The sequence below is a fragment of the Gobio gobio genome (assembly GCF_949357685.1).
Source record: "Gobio gobio genome assembly, chromosome: 17".
Lineage (NCBI taxonomy): Eukaryota > Metazoa > Chordata > Actinopteri > Cypriniformes > Gobionidae > Gobio > Gobio gobio.
The window spans coordinates 51,846,646-51,859,145 of record NC_137110.1 but is presented as its reverse complement, the minus strand read 5'-3'; the positions used below and the strand labels follow the sequence as shown (position 1 = coordinate 51,859,145).

At 33.5% G+C, this 12,500-nt stretch overlaps 1 protein-coding gene across 1 annotated transcript in view; it reads right to left on the bottom strand.

Annotated features, from left to right (window-relative positions):
• Window positions 1-12,500, bottom strand: part of shmt2 (serine hydroxymethyltransferase 2 (mitochondrial)) — a 77,164-nt gene that overhangs the window by 39,371 nt on the left and 25,293 nt on the right. The window lies entirely within an intron of this gene.

Sequence of the window (12,500 nt, the reverse complement as noted above, 5' to 3'; positions counted from 1 at the left end):
TATATATATATATATATATATATATATATATATAAATTATATATATAAATTATATATATATATATATATATATATATATATATATATATATATATATATATATATATATATATATATATATATATATATATATATATAATAAAAGTGTTTTATTTAATGCTCTTTTTTAAATGTGCATCATATTTAATGGTATAATATATAAATATTACAAATAATAATAAATCTATATTTTTATAATGTTTTTCGTAATTATATATATATATATATATATATATATATACACACACATACATACACATACATATAAAAGTTTATATTTTAATATTTATTGCATCATATTTTGTTATGATATATAAACATATTACAAATAATATCTAATATACAAATACATATTTTTTTCCTAATTTATAATATTTTATATAACTAATATATATATTTATAATATTTTAAATACATCACATGCATATAAACCGTTCCAACAAAGAAGCAAATATTTCAACAATATTAAATATCATAGCTCTATGGATGAATATGATATTACATAAAATCAGTATGATTCATATTCATAAATATATCTTTATAAAGCACAGAACTGACACGTTATATGTAAATATGATCATGATTATGAACTTGAGTTTGAGAAATCACGACAAAAACACCAAATATGAAAAGCGACCGGCTGGAATATCTGGAAAATGATGAGGATACAGGCGGAATCAGAGCTGGATTCAATTAATTCTACAGTTCGTACTCGTGTGTGTGTGTGTGTGTGTGTGTGTGTGTGTGTGTGTGTGTGTGTGTGTGTGAGGAGCCGTTGTTGAGATACAATAATCAGCATGACGCTTTAATTCTGCTCCAATCAGCAACTCTCAACTGAAACTTTACCGCCAAGTGAAAATTCAGCATAACTGCTTATCTAATCACACACACACACACACACACACACACACACACACACACACACACACACACACACACTTCTCAGCAGATTAAGAGTTTCTGGGTGTCGTTTCTTTCTTGACGGATCCTCCGTCTCTGCATTCAAGAACAAGAAAGCCCCAAACTCCACACAGCAGTCGCTGAGCCATTAGCCAATGAAAAACGAGTATTTTCAACCTTCGTTCAGTTTTTAAGGCGTGTAAACTCCAAGGGCCGTGATACGGGTCATCCGGAGCGCTGACCTCTGACCTCTGGTGTGGTCATGTGGAAGCTCAGAGTCTCTACTTTCTGCAGATGTGCATCACTTTGGCATTTGTTTTACACACAGTCACTTATTTACACTAAATTACTCTGAGACCGTTTCCGCCTGGTCACACACACACACACACACACACACACACACACACACACACACACACACACGCACTCTCACACACACACTCTCACACACACACACTCTCACACACACACACACACACACACACACACACACACACACACACACACACACTCACACACACTCACACACACTCTCACACACACTCTCACACAGACTCACTCTCACACACACTCACTCTCACACACACTCACTCTCACACACTCTCACACACACACATACACGTCTATATTACCAACAGGGGACCATCACTCCACACTGACCAAGAGGGGACCTGTGTTTCTAGTCATTTTGAAGAAACAAAACTTAGATACAAAATTTTGTTTTAAGGTCTTTTTTCATAATATAACTTCAAATAAGCATTTTTTTTTTTTTTTTTAAACATGCCAAGAGGGGACCTGACCGATGTCTACCTATCCAACAGGGGACCTCCATAGCCTGCAATGGAGCTGTGTGTGTGAAAGGGAAGAGAGCTGGCAGTCAAGTCTGTCTTCATTATTTAATATATATATAATTATAATTATATAATGTTCACACAGGCATCAGGGAACACAATGAGCACACAACGGAGAAAAAGCCATGTTGTGGACATTACAGAAAAGAATTTAAGAAATAAAAAAATTCTTAAAATTAAGAGTTATCTTTAAGAAATTCATTCTCTGTCGTGTCTTCATACTTACAGTATATGATCCGTCCACATCTCTCATTTAAGCTTATTTTCAAGAACACCAACACTGTAAAAAAAAATCAGGTCTCCAATTGAAAATTTTCTAGTGACCGATCACATCTAAATTTTTTAGTTGGCCAAATTGAATTTCTTGAATTTTAATTGAATTAAAGTGCATCAATTTACAGAAAATTTTCAATTGGAGACCCACATTTTTTTTACAGTAAAGGTATTTCAATGTGTGACTTATTTTTGAATAAAACATAGTTTCTGCTCTCTAAAATCCCAAATAATGTCCTTTGTTTTTGAGATTTTTAGAGTGAGATTTGATTTCTTGCACCAATAAAAAATATATATATATATAGGACTGGACAAGCAGAAATTGTTCTTTAAGGTAATAATCACAGGTCATCACTTTATATAGTAAATAATGATTATGTTAAACACAATGACAATGTCCCCTGTTAGATAGTAAATCACGACACCAGTGTGTTTGCGTTGTCATTTCTTGCCATAAACACACTGTGGAGATTTAGAGTTTTTATAGCAATAACTGAGTTTTAAGAGTTAAATCAAGCAGAAATATTTCTCTAATGTATTAATTGCAGATCATCTTTGAATAATGATTATGTTAAACACAATGACTCGGTCCACTGTTAGATAGTAAATCACGACACCAGTGTGTTTGCGTTGTCATTTCTTGCCATAAACACACTGTAGAGATTTAGAGTTTTTATAGCAATAACTGAGTTTTAAGAGTTAAATCAAGCAGAAATATTTCTCTAATGTATTAATTGCAGATCATCTTTGAATAATGATTATGTTAAACACAATGACTCGGTCCCCTGTTAGATAGTAAATCACGACACCAGTGTGTTTGCGTTGTCATTTCTTGCCATCATAAACACACTGTAGATATTTAGAGTTTTTATAGCAATAACTGAGTTTTAAGAGTTAAATCAAGCAGAAATATTTCTCTAATGTATTAATTGCAGATCCTCTTTGAATAATGATTATGTTAAACACAATGACTCGGTCCCCTGTTAGATAGTAAATCACGACACCAGTGTGTTTGCGTTGTCATTTCTTGCCATAAACACACTGTGGAGATTTAGAGTTTTTATAGCAATAACTGAGTTTTAAGAGTTAAATCAAGCAGAAATATTTCTCTAATGTATTAATTGCAGATCATCTTTGAATAATGATTATGTTAAACACAATGACTCGGTCCACTGTTAGATAGTAAATCACGACACCAGTGTGTTTGCGTTGTCATTTCTTGCCATAAACACACTGTAGAGATTTAGAGTTTTTATAGCAATAACTGAGTTTTAAGAGTTAAATCAAGCAGAAATATTTCTCTAATGTATTAATTGCAGATCATCTTTGAATAATGATTATGTTAAACACAATGACTCGGTCCCCTGTTAGATAGTAAATCACGACACCAGTGTGTTTGCGTTGTCATTTCTTGCCATCATAAACACACTGTAGATATTTAGAGTTTTTATAGCAATAACTGAGTTTTAAGAGTTAAATCAAGCAGAAATATTTCTCTAATGTATTAATTGCAGATCCTCTTTGAATAATGATTATGTTAAACACAATGACTCGGTCCCCTGTTAGATAGTAAATCACGACACCAGTGTGTTTGCGTTGTCATTTCTTGCCATAAACACACTGTAGAGATTTAGAGTTTTTATAGCAATAACTGAGTTTTAAGAGTTAAATCAAGCACAAATAGTTATCTAATGTATTAATTGCAGATCATCTTTGAATAATGATTATGTTAAACACAATGACTCGGTCCCCTGTTAGATAGTAAATCACGACACCAGTGTGTTTGCGTTGTCATTTCTTGCCATAAACACACTGTGGATATTTAGAGTTTTTATAGCAATAACTGAGTTTTAAGAGTTAAATCAAGCAGAAATATTTCTCTAATGTATTAATTGCCGATCCTCTTTGAATAATGATTATGTTAAACACAATGACTCGGTCCCCTGTTAGATAGTAAATCACGACACCAGTGTGTTTGCGTTGTCATTTCTTGCCATAAACACACTGTGTAGATTTAGAGTTTTTATAGCAATAACTGAGTTTTAAGAGTTAAATCAAGCAGAAATATTTCTATAATGTATTAATTGCAGATCCTCTTTGAATAATGATTATGTTAAACACAATGACTCGGTCCCCTGTTAGATAGTAAATCACGACACCAGTGTGTTTGCGTTATCATTTCTTCATCTCAAACACACTGTGGAGATTTAGAGTTTTTATAGCAATAACTGAGTTTTAAGAGTTAAATCAAGCAGAAATATTTCTCTAATGTATTAATTGCAGATCATCTTTGAATAATGATTATGTTAAACACAATGACTCGGTCCCCTGTTAGATAGTAAATCACGACACCAGTGTGTTTGCGTTGTCATTTCTTGCCATCTCAAACACACTGTAGAGATTTAGAGTTTTTATAGCAATAACTGAGTTTTAAGAGTTAAATCAAGCAGAAATATTTCTCTAATGTATTAATTGCAGATCCTCTTTGAATAATGATTATGTTAAACACAATGACTCGGTCCCCTGTTAGATAGTAAATCACGACACCAGTGTGTTTGCGTTGTCATTTCTTCATCTCAAACACACTGTAGAGATTTAGAGTTTTTATAGCAATAACTGAGTTTTAAGAGTTAAATCAAGCAGAAATATTTCTCTAATGTATTAATTGCAGATCCTCTTTGAATAATGATTATGTTAAACACAATGACTCGGTCCCCTGTTAGATAGTAAATCACGACACCAGTGTGTTTAATTTGTCATTTCTTGCCATCATAAACACACTGTAGAGATTTAGAGTTTTTATAGCAATAACTGAGTTTTAAGAGTTAAATCAAGCAGAAATATTTCTCTAATGTATTAATTGCAGATCCTCTTTGAATAATGATTATGTTAAACACAATGACTCGGTCCCCTGTTAGATAGTAAATCACGACACCAGTGTGTTTAATTTGTCATTTCTTCATCTCAAACACACTGTAGATATTCACTGTATATATTGAGATAACTCAATTTTATGGTGACTTGCATTAAAATGTTTATCCGTCTCAATTAAATTATGTGAACTGAATGACTTTTAACATTGACACTTTAGTTATTTAACCAACTGATGATTTTCAAGTCAGCAATCAACACACAACTGAGTTTTGACCTCCAAAATCTTATTATAGTGTATTTTTATGGTAAGTATTGGTGTTTTATGTTTTAAATCAAGCAGAAATCACTCTTTAAGGAAACAATTGCAGGTCACACTTTATACAGTGAACATGATTTCCTTAAATTGACTTAAGTCCCCTGTTGGATGGTAAAACACGACACCTGTTTGATTGCTTTGCCATTTCTTGCCATCACAAACACACTGTAGAGATTTTGAAGGTCAGAACTACATTTTTTGGTGACTTGCATGAAAATCTTCATCCGTCTCAATTAAATTATGTGAACTGAATGTCTTTTAACATTGACACTTTAGTCGAAGATTTTCAACTCAACAATCAACACACAACTGAGTTTTGACCTCCAAAATCATTATACAGTGTATATTAAATTTAAATAAAAAATAAAAATTTCCTTACAAAACAGTTTGACTCAAGTTTGACTCTCTACTGCTTATTCATTATTGTTTATGTTACATGGTCCATGTTTACATTACAGTATAAAATTGTTCCTAAGTTTTCCCCTTTTATATAGATGGTAATGACTAAATATCCTCGCACACCGAAATTTTCACACGTTAAAAAAAAGATCAAGCACGTTTACACACAGCCTCTGAAACTTTCCTTCCTTCATCATAAAAAAAATCTGATCAGGTTCAGTTTTCTGCATTTTTCGCATCCATAGCAAGCATTTAAAGAGGGGTTTCAAATTTCTGTGTTATTCATTTTTGTGTTAAAATTTTGAACATAAGTTGAACAGTTTAAAAAAGAAAGTGTGAACCTTCAAATTAGCCATTATAGTTCATAAAGTTTTGCTGGCGTTTGTATCTAATTGAGAAAAGAATGAATGTAAATTGAAAGATGTCGTCATTGAACGCATTTTGTGCCAAAGCAAATAAATGATCCACAGTTTAGCCACATAGGCTGATGTGATCCCTGAGTGAAGAGTTTTGAAAAAGTGATGAGTATTCAGAAATGTGTCCTAGCAGATGTTTAAAAAACCCTGTAATATCACTATTAGTAAGGGATCACTGTATAATATCAGTCTTTAAATGTGAGATATTTAAAGTGAACCTAAAGTATACTTGCAATAGTGTGATTTTAGCACAATTAAATATACTTAATGGATGTTTCGCAAAAGCGTTGTTTAGTGATATTGCGTCCTTGTGTTTCTGCTGTACGTCATCAGCAACTGTCTAAGTTCAATTACAATACTCAAGAACACATGTACAGAGGATGCACAAAAGTACCCGGATGTTATAAGATATATGAGTATAAATAACTCCATACAGATCTATTGTTTTACAAAAATAATCTATTGTTTACAAAAGGAGAAAACGTGTGTACTTTAATGAAAACTTGGACCATGTGACATAAACTGAAGTTAACAGCAAAAAAGAATACTATAATGCTGACTGTTGTTAGTGTTTTTTGTTGTATGAGTTAAAAGTGTATATGTTGGGTGAATCCTCATTGTGTTCTGGAAGAATGAGTTGATTTAAGACATCAATGAAGTGTTTTGGTAGTTTTAGCACATTTTGAACGTGAAATTAACTGCTTTGCTTTGAAAGGTGTCCTAGCGATTGTAGCTGAGAGATAGACGTCAAACAGACTCAAACAAAGACCCAGAATTCTGTGGTGTTACAGCACTGTGGCTGCTGTAAATGGCTGCTGTACGGTTTCTTTATGAAATAACAGGCACAATGGCAAAGATATTTCTGCAAAAACTCCAAAGTAATGTTCGGTTGCAGTGAGAAAGTCACAAGAGACAACTAAAAAAACTCATGCGTGTATTTAGCCTAGTGTAGATCTGTTTGCTTACACATCCCCCAAACTCCATTTACATATGAATACAGGAAAGGCCAAAGCCATTGTCTCACAGGTGAGGAACAGGCCTAACAGAGCTGTTACACCCATGTCACAGACACAAACTTCTCATCCAAACTAGAGAAAACGCTGGGATTTACCTGGGAAAATTAAATCAATGTACACTTTTTCCAATCCCTACGACACATTTTTCAATACTTGGGTCACTTTTTTAAAACTCTTCACACACTTTTTCACACAAATTCACACAACTGAATTTCAGCTTGGCACAGCAGTTATTTTAGTGTTCAAAATGCACTAAAACTACCAAAAAGGATTCTGAGGATTCAAAAGAATCACCCAATATTTCAATATGGTAATACTGCCGAAATGTAGCAAATTGTTTTGTTTTTTTTAATTAATTTTAGTTAAGTTTTGAACATAAGTTGGGGAGTTTTGAAAAGAGAATCAGAAATTTTTCAAATTGGCCTATACAGTTCATAATGTTTTGGTGGTGTTTGTGTTGAAGTAAGAAAATAATTCTTATAAATCGAAAGATGTCGCCATTGAATGTATTTTATGCCAAATCAATGATAAATTATGACTTTAGATGGCCCCACTTTATATTAGGGGGCCTTAACTACTATGTACTTAAATAGGTACAATGTACTTATTGTGTTCATATTGTATTGCAAAACACTTTTGCTGATATTGAGGTGGGATACGGGTAGGGTCAGGTGTGGTTGTATTGGTAAGTTTAAAGGTAGGGTTAGATGTAAGGGAAGTGTCAACAGTGTAATTACAAATGTAACTACAGAAATTAATTACAGATGTAATTACATGCAGGTATATTTAAAAATGTAAGTACAATGTAAAGACATGTATGTACACAATAAGTGCATTGTATCAAATGGATAATTAAAATGTTAGTACATAGTAGTTAAGGCCACCTAATATAAAGTGGGTCCCTTTGGATTTTAAGATTTTATATTTCAGTATAATTCCTGCAGAAATGAGTTGATCATCGTTCTGACTTGAATGTGTTTGATCAGTTCTGAAAGCAGTGTGTTAGCATTCAAAGAATGTGCTAAAAATATATAGTTTTGCAGATAGTTAGGTACGAATAACAAAAGTGTTCGTGGATTTTGGAAAATGTGGTCATTGAATGCATTTTGTGTGAAAGCAATGAAAAATGATTCACAGTTTTTAACATATCAATTTAGTATTGGCCAATGCAATAAAAAAAAAAAACGTAAAGCGATATGCAGAAAGCTGTGGGGCTAAACACCAAGAAAATATCACTTCTAATAAGATGAAAATATATTTAATTTAATTTTTAAAACAATTTAAAACATGTCAACAGTTTTATTTTTATTTTATTTTTTTACATTTGCTGGGACACATTTCTCAATCCTCATCACTTTTTCACTGTTCACTTTTTGTCTTCACTCAGTGATCACATCAGTCTATGTGGCTAAACTCTGGATCATTTTTCATTGCTTTGGGCACAAAATGTGTTCAATGACGACATCTTTCAATTTACATTCATTCTTTTCTGACTTTGACACAAACACCACCAAAACATTATGTACTATACAGGCCAATTTGAACATTTTTACATTCTCTTTTCAAAACTGTTAAACTTATGTTTAAAAAAAATAGACATTTGCTACATTTCGACAGTAATACCATATTGAAATATATTTTGAATCTAAAACACTATCAAAACAAATAGATTTAGCTGGTGTTAGTTTTTAAATTGCATTGCCATCCATTCAAAAGGGAAAAATTTAGGAATAATGTTATACTGTACTGGACCAAGGACCATGTAACATAAACTGCAGTGAATTATAGTGTAAGTCTTTTTTTGAAAAGAAAATTTTACAGAAGAAAACATTGTGTAATGATCATGTGTTTTAGGTCTGTGTTTTATGATTGAAAAAGTGTGTTTGTTGGGTCCTTTTTGGTAGTTTTAGTGCATTTTGAACACTAAAATAACTGCTGTGCCAAGCTGAAATTCAGTTGTGTGAATTTGTGTGAAAAAGTGTGTGAAGAGTTTTAAAAAAGTGACCCAAGTATTGAAAAATGTGTCGTAGGGATTGGAAAAAGTGTACATTGATTTAATTTTCCCAGGTAAATCCCAGCGTTTTCTCTAGTTTGGATGAGAAGTTTGTGTCTGTGACATGGGTGTAACAGCTCTGTTAGGCCTGTTCCTCACCTGTGAGACAATGGCTTTGGCCTTTCCTGTATTCATATCCATCGATGGAGCACCGGTGGAGAGAGTCAGCAGCTTCAAGTTCCTCGGTGTCCACATCACAGAGGAACTCTCATGGTCCGTCCACACCGAGGCCGTTGTGAAGAAGGCTCATCAGCGCCTTTTCTTCCTGCGACGGCTGAGGAGGTTTGGAATGAGCCGCCACATCCTCACACGGTTCTACACCTGCACCATAGAGAGCCTGCTGACTGGCTGCATCACCACCTGGTACGGCAACAGTACCGCCCGCAGCCGCAAAGCCCTGCAAAGGGTAGTGCGCACGGCCAGCTGCATCATCGGAGGTGAGCTTCCCTCCCTCCAGGACATTTATGTCAGGCGGTGTGTGAAGAGAGCTCAGAGGATCATCAGAGACTCTAGCCACCCGAACCATGGGCTGCTCTCACTGATGCCATCAGGCAGACGGTACCGCAGCATCAGATCACGCACCAGCCGACTCCAGAACAGCTTCTTCCCACAAACAATCAGACTCCTTAACTCTTGACCCATCAGGATCATAACACACACTGGACAGAATATCACTCAGCACAACCCACTGTAGATAAACACACATTATATACACATTTATTTATCATACAGCATCTATTGCACTTTGGATTTCAATTTTTCAATCTGTGAATAATATTTTATACTGTACATTGTATATTATTATTACTATTATAGCGTAATGTATATTGTTTAGTGTATGTTTAGTGTATATTGTTTAAAGTATATGTATATTGTAAGTATGTGTATATTGTTTAAAGCTGTGAGAACTACACTCACATTGTGTAAATTATTTATTGTTTATTGTAGAGTTTACTGTGCTGTGAGTAATTGTGGGCGCATCAGTGTAATCTGATGCTGCTTTAAATGTTGTACATGTCATGTCATGACTACCATGTTGCTCGGAACTGCACCTAAGAATTTCACCTACTGTTGCACTTGTGCATATGTAGAGTGACAAATAAAGTGATTTGATTTGATTTGATTTGATGTAAATGGAGTTTGGGGGATGTGTAAGCAAACAGATCTACACTAGGCTAAATACACGCATGAGTTTTTTTAGTTGTCTCTTGTGACTTTCTCACTGCAACCGAACATTACTTTGGAGTTTTTGCAGAAATATCTTTGCCATTGTGCCTGTTATTTCATAAAGAAACCGTACAGCAGCCATTTACAGCAGCCACAGTGCTGTAACACCACAGAATTCTGGGTCTTTGTTTGAGTCTGTTTGACGTCTATCTCTCAGCTACAATCGCTAGGACACCTTTCAAAGCAAAGCAGTTAATTTCACGTTCAAAATGTGCTAAAACTACCAAAACACTTCATTGATGTCTTAAATCAACTCATTCTTCCAGAACACAATGAGGATTCACCCAACATATACACTTTTAACTCATACAACAAAAAACACTAACAACAGTCAGCATTATAGTATTCTTTTTTGCTGTTAACTTCAGTTTATGTCACATGGTCCAAGTTTTCATTAAAGTACACACGTTTTCTCCTTTTGTAAACAATAGATTATTTTTGTAAAACAATAGATCTGTATGGAGTTATTTATACTCATATATCTTATAACATCCGGGTACTTTTGTGCATCCTCTGTACATGTGTTCTTGAGTATTGTAATTGAACTTAGACAGTTGCTGATGACGTACAGCAGAAACACAAGGACGCAATATCACTAAACAACGCTTTTGCGAAACATCCATTAAGTATATTTAATTGTGCTAAAATCACACTATTGCAAGTATACTTTAGGTTCACTTTAAATATCTCACATTTAAAGACTGATATTATACAGTGATCCCTTACTAATAGTGATATTACAGGGTTTTTTAAACATCTGCTAGGACACATTTCTGAATACTCATCACTTTTTCAAAACTCTTCACTCAGGGATCACATCAGCCTATGTGGCTAAACTGTGGATCATTTATTTGCTTTGGCACAAAATGCGTTCAATGACGACATCTTTCAATTTACATTCATTCTTTTCTCAATTAGATACAAACGCCAGCAAAACTTTATGAACTATAATGGCTAATTTGAAGGTTCACACTTTCTTTTTTAAACTGTTCAACTTATGTTCAAAATTTTAACACAAAAATGAATAACACAGAAATTTGAAACCCCTCTTTAAATGCTTGCTATGGATGCGAAAAATGCAGAAAACTGAACCTGATCAGATTTTTTTTATGATGAAGGAAGGAAAGTTTCAGAGGCTGTGTGTAAACGTGCTTGATCTTTTTTTTAACGTGTGAAAATTTCGGTGTGCGAGGATATTTAGTCATTACCATCTATATAAAAGGGGAAAACTTAGGAACAATTTTATACTGTAATGTAAACATGGACCATGTAACAAACAATAATGAATAAGCAGTAGAGAGTCAAACTTGAGTCAAACTGTTTTGTAAGGAAATTTTTATTTTTTATTTAAATTTAATATACACTGTATAATGATTTTGGAGGTCAAAACTCAGTTGTGTGTTGATTGTTGAGTTGAAAATCTTCGACTAAAGTGTCAATGTTAAAAGACATTCAGTTCACATAATTTAATTGAGACGGATGAAGATTTTCATGCAAGTCACCAAAAAATTTAGTTCTGACCTTCAAAATCTCTACAGTGTGTTTGTGATGGCAAGAAATGGCAAAGCAATCAAACAGGTGTCGTGTTTTACCATCCAACAGGGGACTTAAGTCAATTTAAGGAAATCATGTTCACTGTATAAAGTGTGACCTGCAATTGTTTCCTTAAAGAGTGATTTCTGCTTGATTTAAAACATAAAACACCAATACTTACCATAAAAATACACTATAATAAGATTTTGGAGGTCAAAACTCAGTTGTGTGTTGATTGCTGACTTGAAAATCATCAGTTGGTTAAATAACTAAAGTGTCAATGTTAAAAGTCATTCAGTTCACATAATTTAATTGAGACGGATAAACATTTTAATGCAAGTCACCATAAAATTGAGTTATCTCAATATATACAGTGAATATCTACAGTGTGTTTGAGATGAAGAAATGACAAATTAAACACACTGGTGTCGTGATTTACTATCTAACAGGGGACCGAGTCATTGTGTTTAACATAATCATTATTCAAAGAGGATCTGCAATTAATACATTAGAGAAATATTTCTGCTTGATTTAACTCTTAAAACTCAGTTATTGCTATAAAAACTCTAAATCTCTACAGTGTGTTTGAGATGAAGAAATGAC